Raw genomic sequence first — 25,129 nt, 5'->3', positions numbered from 1 at the left:
GAGCCCAGGAAGTAATGGAGGACGAACTGATGGAAGACTCATCAGATGAGGGAGACCTTGATCACATTTCTGTTGTGCGAGGTTGGGGGGAGAGGACAGAGGAAGGAAGCATGATTGTTACCTCGCCACCAACACAACAGTGACTTGGTGCTCCTGGATGCGCAAGACACATGAGTGCCTTCTTGCTGCACTACCTGCAACATGACCCTCGAATTGTGAGAATTAGAAATAATCCTGACTACTGGGTTGCCACACTGTTAGATCCCCGGTACAAAAGTAAATTTGCAGAAATTATTCCTGCCATAGAAAGGGATGCACGCATGCAGGAGTATCAGCAGAGACTGTTGCAGAATCTTATATGTGCTTTTCCACAAAACACCAGTGGTGCACGTAGTGAATCTCACAGTTCCAACTTGCCAACTGTGGGACCGTCGAGTGTTCAGCACTCAAACTGTAACAGAAACACAGTATTTGCTGGTAACATCAATTTTGCGGAATCATTTCACCACTTTTTTAGCCCATCCTTTGCCAGGCCACAGGAGACAAGAAGTCTGACACATAGTCAACGCCTAGAGACGATGGAACAGGAGTATCTCCAAGTAAACATTGAAGCCATGACTGTGTCACTGGACCCTTGCTCTTTTTGGGCTTCCAATCTGGATAAATGGCCGGAGCTAGCCACTTACGCCTTGGAGATCTTGTCATGCCCCGCAGCCAGCGTTCTGTCTGAACGTGTGTTCAGCGCTGCTGGTGGTGTGCTGACAGATAAGCGCACGCGGCTCTCCACTGATAATGTAGACAGACTCACGTTCATAAAGATGAACAAATCATGGATCCGAAACGACTTTTCTACCCCTGTGTCATCCTGGGGAGAGTAAAAGCTTGATGATTTGTTAAAATCACCTCACCAACCGTTTTAAGATTTCAAATTACTAATCATGTTTATCTGTATCTTAGCTGGAAAATAATTTGGGCTTTGTAGCAGTGTGCAGTACTGATTCTATTAGGCCATCTATACTAAGCTCCACCAGATTTAAAATTACTAATCATGTTTATCTGTATCTTGGCTGGAAAATAATTTGGGCTTTGTAGCAGTGTGCAGTACTGATTCTATTAGGCCATCTATACTAAGCACCACCAGATTTAAAATTACTAATCATGTTTATCTGTATCTTGGCTGGAAAATAATTTGGGCTTTGTAGCAGTGTGCAGTACTGATTCTATTAGGCCATCTATACTAAGCTCCACCAGATTTAAAATTACTAATCATGTTTATCTGTATCTTGGCTGGAAAATAATTTGGGCTTTGTAGCAGTGTGCAGTACTGATTCTATTAGGCCATCTATACTAAGCTCCACCAGATTTAAAATTAATAATAATTTTTAGCTGAATCTAGCCCGGAAAATAATTTTGGGGCTCCGAGATGTGCAAGACACATAAGTGCCTTCTTGCTGCACTACCTGCAACATGACCCTCAGATTGTCAGAATTCGAAGTAATCCTGACTACTGGGTTGCCACACTCTTAGATCCCCCACACTCTTCGATCAACCTTTTCATTTTAATAAAGACCAAAAAAATGGTCATTTTTTAAATGATAAGCATTAGCAGGTTATTAGAAACTGAAATCAAACAGTTTTCAACTCAAAACTTTATTCTAGGTGATGTTACATTTGCACATAGGACCCCTTGTTCGAAAGGAGCTTCTGAACTCTCTCGTCCATTGAATCTGTCAGGTTTTGGATGGTTTCTGCTTCAATTGTTTTGCATGAGGACAGAATACCCTCCCAGAGCTGTTGCTTAGATGTGAACTGCCTCCCGCCATCATAGACACTCCTTTTGATGATGCTCCAGAGGTTCTGAATGGGGTAGAGGTCAGGGGAGCATGGGGGTCACACCATAAGTTTGTCCCCTTTTATGCCCATATCAGCCAGAGATGCAGATGTGTTATGTGCAGCATGAGACGGTGCATTATCATGCATGAAAATGATCTTGCTGTGGAATACACGGTTCTTCTTCTTGAACCAAGGCAGGAAGTGCTGTTTGAGACACTCCACATATCATTATGGAGTTCGTCTTTACCCCTTCAGGGATCCTAAAGGGGCCGACAATCTCGCTCCCCATGATTGCAGCCCAAAACATTACTCCACCTCCTCCTTGTTGGCGCTGTAGCCGTGTTTGCGTGGGGTGTCCATCAACTAGCCATCCTCCACTCCATCCATCTGGACCATCGAGTGTTGCACGGCACTCATCCATGAACAAAACAGTTTTGAAATCAGTCTTCATGTATTGTTTGGCCCACTGGAGCCGTTTCTGCTTGTGTGCAGTGGATAGAGGAAGTCGACAGGATGGTGTACGCACAGCTGCAAACCTCTGAAGGACCCTGAATCTTGTTGTTCGGGGGACATTGGAGGCACCAGCAGCTTCAAAAACTTGTCTGCTGCTATGACAAGGCTTTTTTGCCGCTGCTCTTTTAACCTGACGTAATTGCCTGTAGGAAAGAGTCCTCAATTTTCCCTTATCAGCACGCACACGTGTGTACTGTGAATCAGCTACATACTTCTTGATTGCCAAGACACTTCATCCTGATCATCGCACAATGTTGATTGTAGTCATGCCTTGACCTAAACACTCCACAATTTGTTGCTTCTCAGCAGCCCACACATCCTTTTTCTTTCCCATTTTGGCAGAAAATGTAGGCTGCTTAATAATGTGGGACAGCCTTCTTAAGTAGTCTTGCCTTTCATTGGGCACACCTGCCAAACTAATTAGCACAGGTGTCTGCAATTGCTTACAGTGATATAAAGAGTAGTGTTGAGCCACCCCCGTAGTGTTCGAGTTCGGTTCGGTTCGTCGAACACCCGTGTGTTCGCCGAACTGTTCGTCGAACTGTTCGTCGAACACCTTCGAACACCGTTAAAACCAATGGCAGGCAAACAAAAACACATAGAAACACATAGAAAACACCTTCAAAGGTGTCCAAAAGCTGACAAACTGCTCAGAAGACACAACTAACACATGGAAAAGTGACAAGTACATATAGTCATGAGAAAGGAAAAGAGGTGGAGGAGTAAAAGGAGGGGGAGACACAGATATAGGCATGTCATGCCCTTCTAAAATCCAAAAAGTGAGAAGCCGACACGTTCAGTCCGCTCCTGCCCGTGCCACCTCCGTGTCGCCGGGTTTGTGCCAGAGCCGCGTTGAACCCTGACGGCCAGCCCCCCCTCTCCCAATACTGGTGCCTGTCCGCTGGTGGGTCGAGCGAGCCCCCCTGTGGTGGATGCAGCTCTAAGTTTTTTAATTTAAATTGTCTCTCTAATTTGAATGAATACACTTTAAATCCATTTACAAGGATCTATTGGAGGGCAAGTCTCATGCCAGCAGCCGCGTAATTCCAGCTCCAGTAGCGTCCACTAAAGCTGCTGCAGTTAAAAAGCTTTTATAAGGATCGAGCTCGGCTGTCCACCGCAAGGCATCCTACTGCCAGTCCCAGCCCCTATACCTTGGGGTGCCTCCTGATGCTCTTCAGTGAGTATCCCGTGGTCCCGAAGCATTTCCTTTGAAAAAATTAAGTGTCCAAACTACAGGTGGTGTAGCTTGCTTAACAGCCGGGATAATCCGCTGACTAGCAGACACTGCTACTAGGCACAAAGTATTTCCTGGGCTAGATGCAGTTAAAAATTTGTAAGTAGATACTCTCGTTGGATGCTGAGAAAGCATTCCATAGAGTCTCCTGGCACGTCATATATGATTCTCTTAAAAAGCTTGGGGTAGGGGTCTAGGGGACCCTTTTATAGCCAAAATCACGGCCCTGTATCACAATACGTCACCTAGGCTGAAGATAAATGGAACTGTAGCACCCTGAGGGCTCGGTTGCTACAGACGTATTGCACCTCACCCAGAGGTGTGATATCTCACTCTCAGGTAAGGATGGAGTGTGGATCAGGACCCGACACCTGCATGCATTACACCACATTGCCTTGGGGCAGGGCGACCAATATGCCCCTGAGATGGGCACGACAGTCCCTGTCCCTGGCTGGAGTGGGGGGAGGGAACACTGAGGAAGGGGAACCCTGTAGTGCAGGAGCAGGGAGGAAGCAGTTCCTGGGTGCATTGAGAAGGGAGTATAAAAGGTGGGCACCATCTTAGTTCAGTGCAGAGAAGTCTGAGCAGAAGTGGCAGGGAGCAGGGGCTCTGCATGAGCTCTGCTCCGGAGGCGGGCCCAGGCCTGCAAGAGGGAGAAGGAAGGAAGAGGAGGGGAGAAGGCTCCAGGAACGAGGAATGAAGGGATCCCAGGGGTGCGGACGGGCGAGTCGCCACCGCACGCCCGAATCCACCTGCGTGGAGGGGTCAGGCCAAAGGGGGAGACCGGTCCCCGAACTAGTGGAGGCAGGAAACGACCCTCAGCTAGAAACCGGAGGCTCTGACATTTTATGTGGCGCAGCCCCTCGCTACACCCGCTAGGAAGGCACCACATAGGGTCAGGGAAACTGGCGCCAAGTTTACCAAGAGGAGGCCCGAGGCAGCCGGACAGAAGTGTTGGTAAGAAAGGCCAGACAAAGGACACACAAAGGGGGTCCTGTGAAGCGCTCCAAAGTTATCTGGGAGTTGTCTGAGCCCCTCACCTGGTGAGCACAGTACGACGTGGGCAGCCGTTACCTGCAGACGTGGTCTGGATAATAAGAACTGTGAGTAAAGGCCCCGAACTGCATCACTGACTCCGTGTCGTTACTGCTGCTGCCCTGCACCATCACCCCCATCCTCCGCATACACTGCCCTGAGGCTATACTCCTCCCGTGGGGATTTATGCTACGCTCTGCTGCACCCACAACACCAGCCTCAGCGGTCTGCCCTGTAGCGGCGGTTCACTCTGACCGCAATCCACGGGTGGAGTAGTCGGACATTTAAACATCAAAACCACATAAATAGTTCCGCCACTGGTTTGACCACCCTGAGCCATGGAACCGGGTCGCCGCCACGAAGACTACAACCACCAGCATCCACCAAAAAGGGTCCGGCTCCGGGTGTCCCAAGGCCCAGGGGGTGCGTCAGAACATTTTCATCACCTTTCACAATCACCAATGGGACAAGGCAGGGATGTCCTCTGTCCCCTCTCTTATACATCCTAGTGACGGAGCACCTGCTCTCATCAATTCGCCATAACCCCAATATTAGGTGGATTGAGGTGGGAGGCACCGAGTACAAGTGCTCTCTATTTGCTGATGATGTCCTAGTATATATCACTCAATCACATATATCCATCCATGCTGTTATGGCTGAAATAGATCACTTTGTTACATGGTCAAATTTTAAAATCAATGCAGCGAAGTCTGAGGCCCTCGATGTCTCCCTCCCCAAATCCATACAGGATTCCATCCAGTCCAACTTTCCCTTTGCCTGGCCCTCACAGGGTATCAAATACTTAGGAATTCCTATTCATAGAGACCTCTCCCATCTATGTTATCTTAATTTTGGGCCCTTTATTGAACAACTCCATACAGACCACGGTTGGCAAGTTAGAACTGTAAGATTCACTACGTGAACCACTGGTGTTTTGTGGAAAAGCACATGTACACTGCGTTCCAAATTATTATGCAAAAAGTGTTTAGGAGTGATAAGGGAAGAATTTGTTTGTTTGTCAGTTAAACTCATTGATGGTGATGTGTGTCAGGGCTCTTTATATCACTGTAAGCAATTGCAGACACCTGTGCTAATTAGTTTGGCAGCTGTGTCCAATGAAAGGCAAGACTACTTAAGAAGGCTGTCTCACATTATTAAGCAGCCTACATTTTCTGCCAAAATGGGAAAGAAAAAGGATGTGTCGGCTGCTGAGAAGCAACAAATTGTGGAGTGTTTAGGTCAAGGCATGACTACAATCAACATTGTGCGATGATCAGGATGAAGTGTCTTGGCAATCAAGAAGTATGTAGCTGATTCACAGTACACACGTGTGCGTGCTGATAAGGGCAAATTGAGGACTCTTTCCTACAGGCAATTACGTCAGGTTGAAAGAGCAGCGGCAAAAAAGCCTTGTCATAGCAGCAGACAAGTTTTTGAAGCTGCTTGTGCCTCCAACGTCCCCCGAACAACAAGATGCAGGGTCCTTCAGAGGTTTGCAGCTGTGCATACGCCATCCTGTCGACCTCCTCTATCCACTTCACACAAGCAGAAACGGCTCCAGTGGGCCAAACATTACATGAAGACTGATTTCAAAACTGTTTTGTTCACGGATGAGTGCCGTGCAGCGCTCGATGGTCCAGATGGATGGAGTGGAGGATGGCTGGTTGATGGACACCCCACACAAACACGGCTACAGCGCCAACAAGGAGGAGGTGGAGTAATGTTTTGGGCTGGAATCATGGGGAGAGAGATTGTCGGCCCCTTTAGGATCCCTGAAGGCGCTAAAGATGAACTCCATAATGTATGTGGATTTTCTCAAACAGCACTTCCTGCCATGGTTCAAGAAGAAGAACCGTGTATTTCACAGCAAGATCATTTTTCTGCATGATAATGCACCATCTCATGCTGCACATAAAACATCTGCATCTCTGGCTGATATGGGCATAAAAGGGGACAAACTTATGGTGTGACTCCCATGCTCCCCTGACCTCTACCCCATTTAGAACCTTTGGAGCATCATTAAAAGGAGTGTCTATGATGGCGGGAGGCAGTTCACATCTAAGCAACAGCTCTGGGGGGGTATTCTGTCCTCATGCAAAACAATTGAAGCAGAAACCATCCAAAACCTGACAAATTCAATGGACGAGAGAGTTCAGAAGCTCCTTTCGAACAAGGGGTCCTATGTGAAAATGTAACATCACCTAGAATAAAGTTTTGAGTTGAAAACTGTTTAATTTCAGTTTCTAACAACCTGCTAATGCTTATAATTTCAAAAATGACCATTTTTTTGGTCTTTATTAAAATGAAAAGGTTGATCGAAAAGTTTGGGGGATCTAAGAGTGTGGCAACCCAGTAGTCATGATTACTTCGAATTCTGACAATATGAGGGTCATGCTGCAGGTAGTGCAGCAAGAAGGCACTTATGTGTCTTGCGCATCTCGGAGCCCCAAAATTATTTTCCGGGCTAGATGCAGCTAAAAATTATTATTAATTTTAAATCTGGTGAAGCTTTAGTATAGATGGCCTAATAGGATCAGTGCTGCACACTGCTACAAAGCCCAAATTATTTTCCAGTCAAGATACAGATAAACATGATTAGTAATTTTAAATCTGGTGGAGCTTATTATAGATGGCCTAATAGAATCAGTGCTGCACACTGCTACAAAGCCCAAATTATTTTCCAGCCAAGATACAGATAAACATGATTAGTAATTTGAAAGCTTAAAACGGTTGGTAGGGTGATTTTAACCAATCATCAAGCTTTTACTCTCCCCAGGATGACACAGGGGTAGAAAAGTCGTTTCGGATCCATGATTTGTTCATCTTTATGAACGTGAGTCTGTCTACATTATCAGTGGAGAGCCGCGTGCGCTTATCTGTCAGCACACCACCAGCAGCGCTGAATACACGTTCAGACAGAACGCTGGCTGCGGGGCATGACAAGATCTCCAAGGCGTAAGTGGCTAGCTCCGGCCATTTATCCAGATTGGAAGCCCAAAAAGAGCAAGGGTCCAGTGACACAGTCGTGGCTTCAATGTTTACTTGGAGATACTCCTGTACCATCGTCTCTAGGCGTTGACTATGTGTCAGACTTCTTGTCTCCTGTGGCCTTGCAAAGGATGGGCTAAAAAAGTGGTGAAATGATTCCGCAAAATTGATGTTACCAGCAGATACTGTGGTTCTGTTACGGTTTGAGTGCTGAACACTTGACGGTCCCACGGTTGGCAAGTTGGAACTGTGAGATTCACTACGTGTACCACTGGTATTTTGTGGAAAAGCACATGTAAGATTCTGCAACAGTCTCTGCTGATACTCCTGCATGCGTGCATCCCTTTCTATGGCAGGAATAATTTCTGCAAATTTACTTTTGTACCGGGGATCTAACAGTGTGGCAACCCAGTAGTCAGGATTATTTCTAATTCTCACAATTCGAGGGTCATGTTGCAGGTAGTGCAGCAAGAAGACACTCATGTGTGTTGCGCATCCAGGAGCACCAAGTCCCTGTTGTGTTGGTGGCGAGGTAACAATCATGCTTCCTTCCTCTGTCCTCTCCCCCCAACCTCGCACAACAGAAATGTGATCAAGGTCTCCCTCATCTGATGAGTCTTCCATCAGTTCGTCCTCCACTTCTTCCTGGGCTCCTGCACCTTCCTCACTAGTTTGGCTGCTACCATGCGCCCTGGTAAAACCATCTCCCCCACCCTCACATGCCTGCCGCCTTGGTGCTGCCGACCGTCTGGACCTTGCAGATGTTAGCCCTTCCGCATACAACTCCTCCTCCTCTACTTCCTCCACCTCCTCTTGTGCCACCACCTGACTCCGAATTCTGTTTAACATGTGCTCCAGCATGTAAATCACCGAAATAGTCATGCTGATAATGGCATCGTCAGCACTAAACATCTTTGTCGCCATTTCAAAACTGTGCAGAAGGGTGCATAGGTCCCTGATCTGAGACCACTCCTCCAGCGTGATTTGCCCCACCTTTGAATCTCGTTGGCCCAGGCTATACGTCAGAACGTATTGCACCAGGGCTTGTCGGTGCTGCCACAGTCGCTGCAACATGTGCAGAGTTGAATTCCACCGGGTAGGCACATCGCATTTTAGCCGGTGAAGTGGCAGGCCCAACGACTTCTGTAGAGATGTAAGTCGCTGAGCTGCGGGATGCGAACGGCGGAAGTGAGCACACAGCGACCGTGCCCTCTGCAGAAGGCCATCTAGTCTGGGATAGTGGGCTAAAAATTGCTGGACAAACAGGTTCAACACGTGAGCCATACAAGGCAGGTGTGTGACATTGCCCCGGCGAAGGGCCGCACCCAGGTTTGCAGCATTGTCGCACACGGCCTTCCCTGGTTTCAGGTCCAGTGGAGACAACCATTCATGAAATTGGTTCTCCAGAGCTGACCACAACTCCTCAGCTGTGTGACTCACATTTCCCAGACATTTCAATGTAAAAACCGCCTGATGACGTTGAGCCCTACTGCCAGCATAGTAAGGAGGTGTGCAGGATCCCTTCTGCGCAGTTAGAAAGCTTGTGTCATGACCAGACAGGCTTTGGGTGCAGGTGGAGGACCGAGAGGAGGTTGAGGAGGCAGAAGCAGTGGAGGAACTTTGACATAAAGAGGATTGGCGCACAACTCGTGGGGACGGCAAGACTTGGACAGCAGCCCCTTGTCCTGCTGTCACCATAGTTACCCAGTGCCCAGTCAGCGACATGTAACACCCCTGTCCATGCCTACTCGTCCAAGTGTCTGTGGTGAAATGCACCCTGTCACACACAGAGTTTCTCAAAGAAGCGGTGATGTTGTGTGCGACATGCTGGTGGAGCGCAGGCACACCTTTCTTTGAGAAGTAGTGCCGACTGGGCATCTGGTACTGGGGCACTGCGACGGACATAAGGTCTCGAAAATCCTCTGTGTCCACCAGGCGGAAAGGCAGCATTTCTGTAGCCAAGAGCTTGCAGATGGTGAAATTCAACCTCTTAGCTTTCTCATGGCTAGGAGGAAATGGTCTTTTACTTGTCCACATCTGAGGGACCGAGGGCTGGCTATTGTGCTTAGACGGGGTTGATAAGGGTGTCCCCGGCAAACTGCCGGTCTGTGAGGAAGATGCAGGCGGACATGTTAGGTTGCCTTGATCCAAAGGTGGTGCTATCGATGTCGGACAGCGCTCAAGACCAGCTGGTGTTACCACCTCCAAAGAAAATGATGACCTGCCAATCACGCTGGCTGTTGCGGGTAAAGAGGTGGCAGGTCTGCACCCCAAAACAGGTGTGACTGCTGTCCCCCCAGTCACAGAGGATGAAGAGGCCGCGGATGCACAAGATATGGCAGACGGTGGTTGGCCCGGCCGGCTAGGCCGCATTGTAGCACACTGAGCTTCCCACTGCAACTTATGCTTCATGTCCATGTGCCGGTTCATGCATGAAGTACTCAAACTATGTATTTTTTGGCCTCTACTTAGCTTTTGCTGACAAATGTTACAGATAACACGAGTTGGGTCATCTTTATCGATCTGAAAAAATGCCCAGGCTATGCAAGGCTTAGCACCCATGCGACCTGAAGAGCCACCACGACTTGTGGTGAGAGGCAGAGTTGTGTTTGAGGATGCAGTTGTTGACGTGCTTCCAGTACTACGTCTCTGTCCAGGAAGGCGCAACCTGACCTCGTCATCACTAGCATCTTCCTCCACCTCCTCTGCTGACCTCATCTCTTGGCTGACTGTGGGTTGACAGTAAGTGGGATCTCCAACCTCATCATCATCACCCTGTGCGTTATCACACCCGTCGTCCTCAGAGCCAACCTGTTCCTGCCCTGACAAAAAACTAAAGTTGTCGCTCCAATCAGGTATTTGAGTCTTATCATCGTCTTCCTCATTGTCTCCACCAACAGGAGTTACAGTTTGGGAATGAGGGTCTACATTATGGTCAGAACCTTCTGCGTCTGGTCCTGGATCCGACTCATAAAGATTCTGGGCATCAGTGCAGATCATTTCCTCGTCTGGATTCACAGAAGCACTGGAGTCGACCTCTGATTCCCAGGCTATAGTATGAGTAAACAGCTCTGCAGACTCAACCATCTGTTCTACCTCATACTCAGACGAGCAGCTGGAGATTTGGGAGCTGTGAGGAAGCAAGTGCGATTGGGGTGACACCTTTGAGGATTGGAGTATTTGTGATGTTGAAGTTGATGTGGAGGAGAGCCCACTTAAAGGAGCACTTGATATCCGTTGAAGCACCTGCTGTTTTTGTGCCTCATCTGGAATTTGTAGCGATTGGCGTGGCCGTAAGAAAGGGATCTTATCACATTGTCCGCTAAAAGAAGTAGACATTTTAGTTTGGCTGGAAGATGGTCTTTCTTCTGCAGATGTTACTGTTGCTTTAACACCTACCCCACGGACACAACCTTTTTTCCCCTTCCCAACACGCCTATTCCCCTTTCCACCAGCAGCAGGCCTTTTTCCACTCATTTTGGTGGTTAACTAATTCACAACTCTGGAGTTGTTTGCACAAAAAAACAATGGATGGTAACCGAGCAGAGCTGAGTGGCCAAACTGTGGTATTAGGCCAAAACTATTGGCTGGGTTAAATGCAGAAAAAAATTATATTCAATTTGCAACCTGATGGAGGTCTGTATAGATGGACTAATACAACAAGTCCCACACACAGCTAGAAGCCCAATATTTTTTCAGAGGTAGATGCAGAAAAAAATATATCCAGTTTGCAACCTGATGGAGGTCTGTATAGATGGATTAATAGAACAAGTCCCACACACAGCTAGAAGCCCAATATTTTTTCAGAGGTAGATGCAGAAAAAAATTATATTCAGTTTGCAACCTTATGGAGGTCAGTATAGATGGACTAATAGAACAAGTCCCACACACAGCTAGAAGGCCAAATATTTTTTCAGCGGTAGATGCAGAAAAAAATTATATTCAGTTTGCAACCTTATGGAGGTCAGTATAGATGGACTAATAGAACAAGTCCCACACACAGCTAGAAGGCCAAATATTTTTTCAGAGGTAGATGCAGAAAAAAATTATATTCAGTTTGCAACCTTATGGAGGTCAGTATAGATGGACTAATAGAACAAGTCCCACACACAGCTAGAAGGCCAAATATTTTGTCAGAGGTAGATGCAGAAAAAAATTATATTCAGTTTGCAACCTTATGGAGGTCAGTATAGATGGACTAATACAACAAGTCCCACACACAGCTAGAAGCCCAATATTTTTTCAGAGGTAGATGCAGAAAAAATATATTCAGTTTGCAACCTGATGGAGGTCTGTATAGATGGATTAATAGAACAAGTCCCACACACAGCTAGAAGCCCAATATTTTTTCAGAGGTAGATGCAGAAAAAAATATATTCAGTTTGCAACCTGATGGAGGTCTGTATAGATGGATTAATAGAACAAGTCCCAAACACAGCTAGAAGCCCAATATTTTTTCAGAGGTAGATGAAGAAAAAAATATATGCAGTTTGCAACCTTATGGAGGTCAGTATAGATGGACTAATACAACAAGTCCCACACACAGCTAGAAGCCCAATATTTTTTCAGAGGTAGATGCAGAAAAAAATATATTCAGTTTGCAACCTGATGGAGGTCTGTATAGATGGATTAATAGAACAAGTCCCACACACAGCTAGAAGCCCAATATTTTTTCAGAGGTAGATGCAGAAAAAAATATATTCAGTTTGCAACCTGATGGAGGTCTGTATAGATGGATTAATAGAACAAGTCCCAAACACAGCTAGAAGCCCAATATTTTTTCAGAGGTAGATGAAGAAAAAAATATATGCAGTTTGCAACCTGATGGAGGTCAGTATAGATGGACTAGTACAACAAGTCCCACACACAGCTAGAAGCCCAATATTTTTTCAGAGCTAGATGCAGAAAAAAATTATATTCAATTTGCAACCTGATGGAGGTCAGTATAGATGGACTAATAGAACAAGTCCCACACACAGCTAGAAGGCCAAATATTTTTTCAGAGGTAGATGCAGAAAAAAATTATATTCAGTTTGCAACCTTATGGAGGTCAGTATAGATGGACTAATAGAACAAGTCCCACACACAGCTAGAAGGCCAAATATTTTTTCAGAGGTAGATGCAGAAAAAAATTATATTCAGTTTGCAACCTTATGGAGGTCAGTATAGATGGACTAATAGAACAAGTCCCACACATAGCTAGAAGGCCAAATACTTTTTCAGAGGTAGATGCAGAAAAAAATTATATTCAGTTTGCAACCTTATGGAGGTCAGTATAGATGGACTAATAGAACAAGTCCCACACACAGCTAGAAGGCCAAATATTTTTTCAGAGGTAGATGCAGAAAAAAATATATTCAGTTTGCAACCTGATGGAGGTCTGTATAGATGGATTAATAGAACAAGTCCCACACACAGCTAGAAGCCCAATATTTTTTCAGAGGTAGATGAAGAAAAAAATATATGCAGTTTGCAACCTGATGGAGGTCAGTATAGATGGACTAGTACAACAAGTCCCACACACAGCTAGAAGCAAATTATTTTTTCAGAGCTAGATGCAGAAAAAAATTATATTCAATTTGCAACCTGATGGAGGTCAGTATAGATGGACTAATAGAATGATGCTATGCCCAAAAGATTTTACTTCACTAGGTGCAGTAAAAAAATTGGTATTCTATACACAGGTGGTATATCTTGCAACACAGATAGGCTACTCCACTGACTAACACACTCTGCAATAGGCCAAAAAGGATTAGCTTTGCTAGATTCAGCCAAATGCTGTGAAAAAAACTTGCACAGCACTGGCACAGACCTGCCTGGCAAAAACTGATAGGAACTGATGTAACCTAGTCCTGAAAAGGACTCCAATTACAATTAGTCTTTACTCCCACAATCTATCTATTTAAGAGCACAGACCTGCCTGATAAAAGTCGTAGGAAATGCTGTAACCTAGTCCTTAAAAGGACTGCAATCACAACTATTCCCTACTCCCAAGCTATCTGTAGATTTGTGCGAAAATTGGCTTGAAATTAACAAGGTATAGCGCACACAGCAACAGCGGTGCCGTCTAACACGCAGCTGCAGCAGTGAGAAAATGGTGGCGACGGGGAAAATGGCTTGGTCTTATAGGGCAAGGACATGTGACATACACTGCCAATGACACATGCCCTTGCTTGTGTGAAAAAAAGCACTTCGCTCCGTGTGTGCGCTGCTGATAGGCTGACAGATTGCACCTCCCCACTGCAAATGCGGGAAAGAGAAAAAAAAATGGAGATCTTCATTGTTCCTGCAGAGATCCATCCCCTGCCCCTCCCCCCACCCCGCTGTACACTCAAACTGCGTATTAACATTAATTTTCATCATTACTGAGAAAAAATCCAGTTATGATTTTGGTGCACGAACAGTTATCGAACATAACCTCGAACAGCCGAATTTATCTCAAATTGTTCGTGTTCGCCGAACGGCTCGATCACCGCCCAAAACAGCTCGAATTTGAGATTGGCGAACAGTTCGAGTAGAACAACGCTCATCTCTAATAAAGAGCCCTGACACACATCACCATCAATGAGTTTAACTGACAAGCAAACAAATTCTTCCCTTATCACTCCTAAACACTTTTTGCATAATAATTTGAAACACAGTGTACATGTGCTTTTCCACAAAACACCAGTGGTTCACGTAGTGAATCTTACAGTTCAAACTTGCCAACCGTGGTCTGTATGGAGTTGTTCAATAAAGGGCCCAAAATTAAGATAACATAGACAGGAGAGGTCTCTATGAATAGGAATTCCTAAGTATTTGATACCCTGTGAGGGCCAGGCAAAGGGAAAGTTGGACTGGATGGAATCCTGTATGGATTTGGGGAGGGAGTCATCGAGGGCCTCAGACTTCGCTGCATTGATTTTAAAATTTGACCATGTAACAAAGTGATCTATTTCAGCCATAACAGCAGGGATGGATATATGTGATTGAGTGATATATACTAGGACATCATCAGCAAATAGAGAGCACTTGTACTCGGTGCCTCCCACCTCAATCCACCTAATATTGGGGTTATGGCGAATTGATGAGAGCAGGTGCTCCGTCACTAGGATGCATACGAGAGGGGACAGATGACATCTCTGCCTTGTCCCATTGGTGATTATGAAAGGTGATGAAAATGTTCTGACGCGCCCCCTGGGCCTTGGGACTCCCGGAGCCGGACCCTTTTTGGTGGATGCTGGTGGTTGAAGTCTCCGTGGCGGCGACCCGGTTCCATGGCTCAGGGCAGTCAAACCAGTGGCGGAACTATTTATGTGGTTTTGATGTTTAAATGTCTGACTACGCCACCCGTGGATTGCGGTCAGAGTGAATCGCCGCTGCAGGGTAGACCGCTGAGGCTGGTGTTGTGGGTGCAGCAGAGCGTAGCATAACTCCCCACGGGAGAAGTATAGCCTCAGGGCAGTGTATGCGAAGGATGGAGGTGATGGTGCAGGGCAGCAGCAGTAATGACACGGAGTCAGTGATGCAGTCCAGGGCCTTTACTCACAGTTCTTATTATCCAGACCACTTCTGCAGGTAACGGCTGCCCACGTCATACTGTGCTCACCAGGTGAGGGGCTCAGACAACTCCCAGATAACTTTGGAGCGCTTCACAGGACGCCCTTTCTGTGTCCTTTGTCTGGCCTTTCTTACCAACCCTTCTTTCTGGCTGCCTCGGGCCTCCTCTTGGTAAACTTGGCGCCAGTTTCCCTGACCCTATGTGGTGCCTTCCTAGCGGGTGTAGCAAGGGGCTGCACCACATAAAATGTCACAGCCTCCGGTTTCTAGCTGATGGTCGTTTCCCGCCTCCACTAGTTTCGGGGACCGGTCTTCCCCTTTAACCTGACCCCTCCACGCAGGTGGATTCGGGCGTGCGGTGGCGACTCGCCCGTCCGCACCCCTGGGATCCCTTCGTTCCTCATTCCTGGAGCCTTCTCCGCTCCTCTTCCTTCCTTCTCCCTCTTCCAGGCCTGGGCCTCTGTTACTAGGCCCGCCTCCCGAGCAGAGCTTATGCAGAGCCCCTGCTCCCTGTCACTTCTGCTCAGACTTCTCTGCACTGAACTAAGATGGTGCCCACATTTATTCTCCCTTCTCAATGCACCCAGGAACTGCTTCCTCCCTGCTCCTGCACTACAGGGTTCCCCTTCCTCAGTGTTCCCCCCCCCCTCCAGCCAGGGACAGGGACTGTCGTGCCCATCTCAGGGGCATATTGGTCGCCCTGCCCCACGGCAATGTGGTGTTATGCATGCAGGTGTCGGTTCCTGATCCACACTCCATTCTTACCTGAGAGTGAGATATCACACCTCTGGGTGAGGTGCAATACCTCTGTAGCAACCGAGCCCTCAGGGTGCTACAGTTCCATTTATCTTCAGCCTAGGTGACGTATTGCGATACAGGGCCGTGATTTTGGCTATAATAGGGTCCCCTAGACCCCTACCCCAAGCTTTTTAAGACAATTATATATGGCGTACCAGGAGACCCTATGGAATGCTTTCTCAGCATCCAACGAGAGTATCTAATTACAAATTTTTAACTGCATCTAGCCCAGGAAATACTTTGTGCCTAGTAGCAGTGTCTGCTAGTCAGCGGATTATCCTGGCTGTTAAGCAAGCTACACCACCTGTAGTTTGGACACTTAATTTTTTCAAAGGAAATGCTTCGGGATACTCAGTGAAGAGCATCAGGAGGCACCCCAAGGCATAGGGGCTGGGACTGGCGGTAGGATGCCTTGCGGTGGACAGCCGAGCTCCATCCTTATAAAAGCTTTTTAACTGCAGCAGCTTTAGTGGACGCTACTGGAGCTGGAATTACACGGCTGCTGGCATGAGACTTGCCCTCCAATAGATCCTTGTAAAAGGATTTAAAGTGTATTCATACAAATTAGAGAGACAATTTAAATTAAAAAGCTTAGAGCTGCCTCCACCACAGGGGGGCTCGCTCGACCCACCAGCGGACAGGCACCAGTATTGGGAGAGGGGGGCTGGCCATTAGGGTCCACCGCGGCTCTGGCACAAACCCGGCGACACGGAGGTGGCACGAGCAGGAATGAACTGGCCGTGTCGGCTTCTCACTTTTTGGATTTTAGAAGGGCATGACATGCCTATATCTGTGTCTCCCCCTCCTTTTACTCCCCCACCTCTTTTCTTTTCGCATGACTATATGTACTTGTCACTTTTCCATGTGTTAGTTATGTCTTCTGAGCAGTTTGTCAGCTTTTGGACACCTTTGAAGGTGTTTTCTATGTGTTTTTGTTTGCCTGCCATTGGTTTTAACGGTGTTCGAAGGTGTTTGACGAACAGTTCGACGAACAGTTCGGCGAACACATGGGTGTTCGACGAACCGAACCGAACTCGAACACTACGGGGGTGGCTCAACACTACTGGCAACGTCCCTCGTGTTGGTGTTACGGGGAACTGTTGCCCGCCTTCTGTGTGCGGCCACCACACTGCTTCTTTCTGCCTGTTGGAGTAATCTGCCTCCCTCCCCCTGTGTGCTGCTGGCCTCGCTCTGCGTGTCCTCCTGCCACGTTGGGTCAGTTACTAGATCATCCATCACCTCCTCCTCTTCCACTTGCGCACCACGATCCTCCTCCTCACTTCGTGGCAATTGTGTCTCGTCATCGTCCACCTCTTGTGACAAATTGCCAGCGTCAACTTCCTGTGGCCATGGCTGTTCAAATATTTGGGCAACGCTACATGGGATCTCCTCTTCCACCACTTCAAGCGGAGCAGGCGAGGGGCACAAATCTGGAAATGGACCAGTGAACAGCTCTTCAGAGTGTCCAACTGTGGGATCAGTTGCTGTCTGACGACACTCGGCATGGTGGGAGGAAGGAGCATCAGGGTGAGGAGGAGTATGCGGTCGAGACTCACGGCTACTAAAACGTGACCGTGTGGAAGACACACCGGAGGTGGTGGTGCCCAGGTAACTGGAAGTATTATCTGCTATCCAATTAATAACCTGATCACACTGATCAGTTCTCAATACTGGTTTTGTAGTGTGTTTCCCTAGTAATTCGGTCAAGAAGTGGGAGCGAGAAGATGTGGCTGTTGGTTGTGGCACATTTTCACCTTGGCCACGGCCCCATCCTCTACACGCACCATCACCAGAACATCCAGTTCCACGTCCCTTGCATGCGCCTTGCCCATTGTAAATGAAGTAAAATAGCTTACACTCGCACTATCAATGGAAAAAGGGTAATAAAAAGGAGATTGGAACCGTGGAACTGCAAAACCACAGTTATATTTCTCTGGCCTACACCAGACTCTTTTAAACAGATATATTGGTGTCTGACCAGTCAGGGAGACACTATTACATTTTTTTTTACGGCAAAAAATGTCAAAAGCAGGATAATACAGAGATTTGACCCGTGGAACTGAAAAAACACAGTTATAGTTATGTGGTGTACACCAGAATCTTTTAAACAGATATATTGGTGTCTGACCAGTCAGGGAGACACTAGTACAATTTTTTTATGGCAAAAAATGCCAAAAGCAGGATAATACAGACCCATGGAACTGCAAAGCCACAGTTCTATTTCTCTGGCCTACACCAGACTCTTTTAAACAGATATATTGGTGTCTGACCAGTCAGGGAGACACTATTAGGCTGTGTGCCCACGATGCGTTTTTTAAGAGTTTCCGCAGCGGCAAAAACTCTGCAGAAACGCTTAAAAAACGCATGGTAGAAGGCCTGCCCTATCCCCCAATGATAATCCGCATGTGCTGTGCATATGCTGCGGAAATTTCCGCTGCGGATTATCATTGCGGAAAAAAACGCAGCACTACCAATTATTTTGCGGAAGTGCTGTGTTTTCGCCACCATTGACTTGCATTAGAATGCGCCAATTCCGCAAGACTGCATCTGTACTTGCGTAATTGGCGCATTCTAATGTGCAGATGGTACCCGGGTGTGGAGGAGAGGAGACACTCATCCACACCCAGGTACCATTAAAAAAGCTGTAAAAAAAGAATAAAATAAAAAATAAATATATACTTACCTTCTGGCGGCCCGCGCTGCGCTCCTCCTTGCTTCCCGGCACTTCGCGATGGAATGAAGGACCTGCGCTGATGTCAGAGTCATGTGAAAGATCAAGCGATGCTGACATCGGCAGGTCCTTCACTCTACCGCTGCCGGCAGCTGTGACCGAGCGAAGCAAGACAGCGAGGGCCATCGGAGGGTAAGTATTAGTGTTGAGCGAACATGCTCGACACTGCTCGGTACTCGCCCGAGCATCTCACTACTCGGGATGTTCGGCGAGCACCGAGCATTTCTGGGTTACTCAGGCGGAAGCTCGGGTCTCCGCCCTGCATGTTTGGCGCTCTTTACAGAGCCAATGAACATGTAGGGATTGCCAGCCAGTCACTGTAATGCCGCAGCCATGTTGGTTGTGGGTATTACATTGATTGGCTGGCCGCACAGCGTCACCTCGAGTATTTAAAACCGGGCGCCGCCATCTTGGACACAGACGGCTGGGATCAGACAGTGTAGTGACAGCGCTGCTGATTTAGGGAGAGATATATACTGCAAAATAGTTAGTGTAGGGTCTGTAAAGGCTACCAGATCAAACAAACAGTCCTACTCAGGACTAATATCCATTCCAGATATCAGACAGGCAGGCTGTATAGGAGATGCAGTGGTTATACCAGCAAACGCTGCATTACAGTCCTGTGTGCTCCTGTTGCTGAAATTGCTGGACTTAGCTCCAGTTCTCGGGGACCAGGAAAAATCCTTTTTTTTCATCTAAATCCTTTTTTTTTTTCCTCCTTCACACTGTACAAATACCTGTCTTATTAACCTTTTGGTGTCTCCCCCCCCCAAAAAAAAAAAAAAAGTGTGTCTCTGAGTTTTCAGACACAAATATAAAAAGACAATATCAATGCCCCATGGAAGAGTGGTGGAGATCGCAGTGGAATAAAAAGACAATATCAATGCCCCTTGGAAGAGTGGTGGAGGTCCCAGTGGAATTAAAAGACAATATCAATGACCCTTGGAAGAGAAGTGGAGGTCACCGTAGCTTAACAAGACGAATTTAATGCCCCTTGGAAGAGACGTGGAGGTCCCAGTGGAATAAAAAGACAATATCAATGACATTTGGAAGAGGTGTGGAGGACGCAGTGGAATAAAAAGACAATATCAATGCCCCATGGAAGAGTGGTGGAGGTCCCAGTGCAATAAAAAGACAATATCAATGCCCCTTGGAAGAGTGGTGGAGGTTACAGTGGAATAAAAAGAGAATATCAATGACCCTTGAAAGAGATGTGGAGGTTACAGTAGCTTAACAAGACAATTTTAATGCCCCTTGGAAGAGATGTGGTGTTCAGAGTGGTTTAATAAGATGGTTTTAATGCCCCTTGGAAGATACGTGGAGGTCACAGTACCTTAACAAGACAGTTTTAATGCCCATTGGAAGAGATGTGGAGGTCCCAGTTGAATAAAAACACAATATCAATGCCTCTTGGAAGAGTGGCAGAGGTCGCAGTGGAATAAAAAGACAATATCAATGCCACTTGGAAGAGACGTGGAGGTCACAGTAGCTTAACAAGACGATTTTAATGCCCCTTGAAAGAGACGTGGAGTTCAGAGTGGTTTAACAATACGGTTTTAATGCCCCTTGGTATAGAACTGGCGGTCACAGTAGCTTAACAAAACAGTTTTAATGCCCCTTGGAAGAGACGTGGAGTTCAGAGTGATTTAATAAGACGGTTTTAATGCTCCTTGGAAGAGACGTGGAAGTCCAAGTGGAATAAAAAGACAATATAAATGCCCCTTGGAAGAGTGGTGGATGTCCCAGTGGAATAAAAAGACAATATCAATGCCCCTTGGAAGAGTGGTGGAGGTTACAGTGGAATAAAAAGAGAATATCAATGACCTTTGTAAGAGATGTGAAGGTGACAGTAGCTTAACAAGACGATTTTATTGCCCTTTGGAAGAGACTTGGAGTTCAGTGTGGTTTAACCAAAACGTTTTTAATGCCCCATGGAAGAGACATGGAGGTCACAGTAGCTTAACAAGACGGATTTAATGCCCCTTGGAAGAGACGTGGTGTTCAGAGTGGTTTAACAAGACGGTTTTAATGCCCATTGGAAGAGACGTGGAGGTCCAGTGGAATAAAAAGTCTATATCAATGCCCTTTGGAAGAGTTGTGGAGGTCACAGTGGAATAAAAAGACAATATCAATGCCCCTTGGGAGAGTGTTGGAGGTCGCAGTGGAATAAAATGACAACATCAATGCCTCTTGGAAGAGTGGTGGAGGTCACAGTGGAATAAAAAGACAACATCAATGCCCCTTGCAAGAGTGTTGGAGGTCCCAGTGGAATAAAAAGTCGATATCAATGACCCTTGAAAGAGACGTGGAGGTCACAGTAGCTTAACAAGATGATTTTAATGCCCCTTGGAAGAGACGTGGAGGTCACAGTAGCTTAACAAGACGATTTTCTGCCCCTTGGAAGAGACGTGGAGTTCACAGTGGTTTAACAAGACGTTTTTAATGTCGCTTGGAAGAGACATGGAGGTCACAGTGGCTTATCAAGACAGTTTTAATGCCCCTTGGAAGAGATGTGGAGTTCAGAATGGTTTAACAAGATGGTTTTAATGCCCCTTGGAAGAGACGTGAAGGTCCGAGAGAAATAAAAAGACAATATCAAATTCCCTTGGAATATTGGAGGAGGTCGCAGTGGAATAAAAAGACAATATCAAATCCCATTGGAAGAGTGGTGGAGGTCCCAGTGCAATAAAAACACAATATCAATGACCCTTGGAAGAGAAGTGCAGGTCACAGTAGCTTAACAAAACGGTTTTAATGCCCTTTGGAAGAGACGTGGAGATCAGAGTGGTTTAACAAGACGGTTTTAATGCCCCTTGGAAGAGACGTGGAGGTCCCAGTGGAATAAAATGACAATATCAATGCCCCATGGAAGAGTGGTGGAGGTTGCAGTGGAATAAAAAGACAATATCAATGCCCCTTGGAAGAGTGGTGGAGGATACAGTGGAATAAAAAGAGAATAACAACGACCCTTGGAACAGACATGGAGGTCACAGTAACTTAACAAGACGATTTTAATGCCACTTGGAAGAGACGTGGAGTTCAGAGTGGTGTAACAAGACTGTTTTAATGCCCCTTGGAAGAGAAGTGGAGGTCACAGTAGCTTAACAAAACGGTTTTAATGCCCCTTGGAAGAGACGTGGAGGTCCCAGTGGAATAAAAAGACAATATCAATGCCCCTTGGAAGAGTGTTGGAGGTCTCAGTGGAATAAAAAGACAATATCAATGACCCTTGAAAGAGTGGTGGAGGTCACAGTGGAATAAAAAAGACAAGATCAATGACCCCTTGGAAGAGGGGTGGAGGACGCAGTAAAATAAAAAGACAATATCAATGCCCCTTGGAAGAGACGTGGAGTTCAGAGTGGTTTAATAAAACGGTTTTAATATCCCTTGGAAGAGACTTGGAGGTCACAATAGCTTAACAAAATGGTTTTAATGCCCTTTGGAAGAGACGTGGAGTTCAGAGTGGTTTAACAAGATGGTTTTAATGCCCCTTGGAAGAGACGTGGAGGTCCCAGTGGAATAAAAAGACAATATCAATGCCCCTTGGAAGAGTGTTGGAGGTCTCAGTGGAATAAAAAGACAATATCAATGCCCCTTGGAAAAATGGTGGAGTTAAAAGTGAAATAAAACAGAATATCAATGACCCTTTGAAGAGACGTGGAGGTCAGAGTACCTTAACCAGACGATTTAATGCCCCTTGGAAGAGACGTGGAGTTCAGAGTGGTTTAATAAGATGGTTTTAATGCCCCTTGGAAGAGACGTGGAGGTCTCAGTGGAATAATAAGACAATATCAATGCCCCTTGGAAGAGTGGTGGAGGTCCCAGTGAAATAAAAAGACAAAATCAATGCCCCTTGGATGAGTGGTGGAAGTTACAGTGGAATTAAAAGAGAATATCAATGACCCTTGGAAGAGACGTGGAGGACACAGTAGGTTAACAAGTCGATTTTAATGCCCCTTGGAAGAGACATGGAGTTTAGAGTGTTTTAAGAAGACGGTTTTAATGCCAGTTGGAAGAGATGTGGAGGTCACAGTAGCATAACAAGACGATTTTAATGCCCTTGGAAGAGACGTGGAGGTCCCAGTGGAAATAAAAGACAATATCAATGCCCCTTGGAAGAGTGGTGGAGGTCGCAGTGAAATAAAATCACAATATCAATGCTCCTTGGAAGAGTGGTGGAGATCCCACTGGAATAAAAAGACAATATCAATGCCCCTTGGAAAAGTGGTGGAGGTTACAGTGGAATGAAAAGGGAATATCAATGACCCTTGGAAGAGACGTGGAGGTCACAGTTTCTTAACAAGACGATTTTAATGCCCCTTGGAAGAGACGTGGAGATCACAGTAGCTTCACAAGACGATTTTAATGCCCCTCGGAATAGACGTGGAGTTCAGAGTGGTGTAACAATACTATTTTAACGTCCGTTCGAAGAGACATGGAGGTCACAGTACCTTAACAAGACGATTTTAATACCCCTTGGAATAGACGTGGAATTCACAGTGGTTTAACAAGACGGTTTTAATGCACCTTGGAAGAGACGTGGAGGTCACAGTGTCTTAAAAAGATGGTTTTAATGCCCCTTGGAAGAGACGTGGAGGTCACAGTACCTTAACAAGACAGTTTTAATGCCCCTTGGAAGAGACGTGGAGGTCCCAGTCGAATAAAAAGACAATATCCATGCCCCTCGAAAGAGTGGTGGAGGTCGCAGTGGAATTAAAAGGCAATATCAATGCCCCTTGGAAGAGTGGCGGAGGTCGCATTGGAAAAAAAATACAATATCAATGCCGTTTGGAAGACTGATGGAGGTCGAGGTGGAATACAAACACAATATCAATGCCCCATGGAAGAGTGGTGGAGGTCCCAGTGGAATAAAAAATACAAGATCAATGCCCTTTGGAAGAGGGGTGGAGGACGCAGTAGAATAAAAAGACAATATCAATGAACCTTGAAAGAGTGGTGGAGGTCCCAGTGGAATAAAAAATAAAAGATCAATGCCCTTTGGAAGAGGGGTGGAGGACGCAGTAGAATAAAAAGACAATATCAATGAACCTTAAAAGAGTGGTGGAGGTCCCAGTAGAATAAAAAGACAATATTAATGCCCCTTGGAAGAGTGGTGGAGGTTACAGTGGAATAAAAAGACAATATCAATGACCCTTGGAAGAGACGTGGAGTTCAGAGTGGTTTAATAAAACGGTTTTAATATCCCTTGAAAGACACTTGGAGGTCACAGTAGCTTAACAAAATGGTTTTAATGCCCTTTGGAAGAGACGTTGAGTTCAGAGTGGTTTAACAAGACGGTTTTAATGCCCCTTGGAAGAGTGGTGGAGGTCGCGGTGGAATATAAAGACAATATAAATGCCCCTTGGAAGAGTGGTGGAGGATACAGTGGAATAAAAAGACAATATCAATGCCCCTTGGAAGAGACGTGGAGTTCAGAGTGGTTTAATAAAATGGTTTTAATATCTATTGGAAGAGACTTGGAGGACAAAATAGCTTAACAAAATGGTTTTAATGCCCTTTGGAAGAGACGTGGAGTTCAGAGTGGTTTAACAAGATGGTTTTAAAATCCCTTGGAAGAGACTTGGAGGTCAAAATAGCTTAAGAAAATGGTTTTAATGCCCCTTGGAAGAGACGTGGAGGTCCCAGTGGAATAAAAAGACAATATCAATGCCCCTTGGAAGAGTGTTGGAGGTCCCAGTGGAATAAAAAGACAATATCAATGCCCCTTGGAAGAGTGTTGGAGGTCCCAGTGGAATAAAAAGACAATATCAATGCCCCTTGGAAGAGTCGTGGAGTTAAAAGTGAAATAAAACAGAATATCAATGCCCCTTGGAAGAGTGTTGGAGGTCCCAGTGGACTAAAAAGACAATATCAATGCCCCTTGGAAGAGTGGTGGAGGTCGCAGTGGAATAAAAAGACAATATCAATTCCGTTTGGAAGACTGATGGAGGTCGAGGTGGAATAAAAAGACAATATCAATGCCCGTTGGAAGAGTGGTGGAGGTCCCAGTGGAATAAAAATACAATATCAATGACCTTTGGAAGAGACGTGGAGGTCACAGTAGCTTAACAAGACGATTTTAATGCCCCTTGGAATAGACGTGGAGTTCAGAGTGGTTTAACGAGACGGTTTTAATGCATCTTGGAAGAGACGTGGAGGTCACAGTGTCCTAACAAGATGGTTTTAATGCCCCTTGGAAGAGACGTGGAGTACAGAGTTGTTTAATAAGATGGTTTTAATGTCCCTTGGAAGAGACGTTGAGGACGCAGTGGAATAAAAAGACAATATCAATGCCCCATGGAAGAGTGGTGGAGGTCCCAGAGGAATAAAAAGACAATTTCAATGCCCCTTGGAAGATTGGTGGAGGTCACAGTGGAATAAAAAGAGAATATTAATGACCCTTGGAAGAGAAGTGAAGGTCACAGTAACTTAAAAAGACGATTTTAATGCCCCTT

Source organism: Phyllobates terribilis, unplaced genomic scaffold (assembly GCF_046119375.1).
Source record: "Phyllobates terribilis strain yellow unplaced genomic scaffold, ASM4611937v1 Scaffold_2__4_contigs__length_985480577, whole genome shotgun sequence".
Lineage (NCBI taxonomy): Eukaryota > Metazoa > Chordata > Amphibia > Anura > Dendrobatidae > Phyllobates > Phyllobates terribilis.
This window is presented reverse-complemented; position numbering follows the sequence as displayed.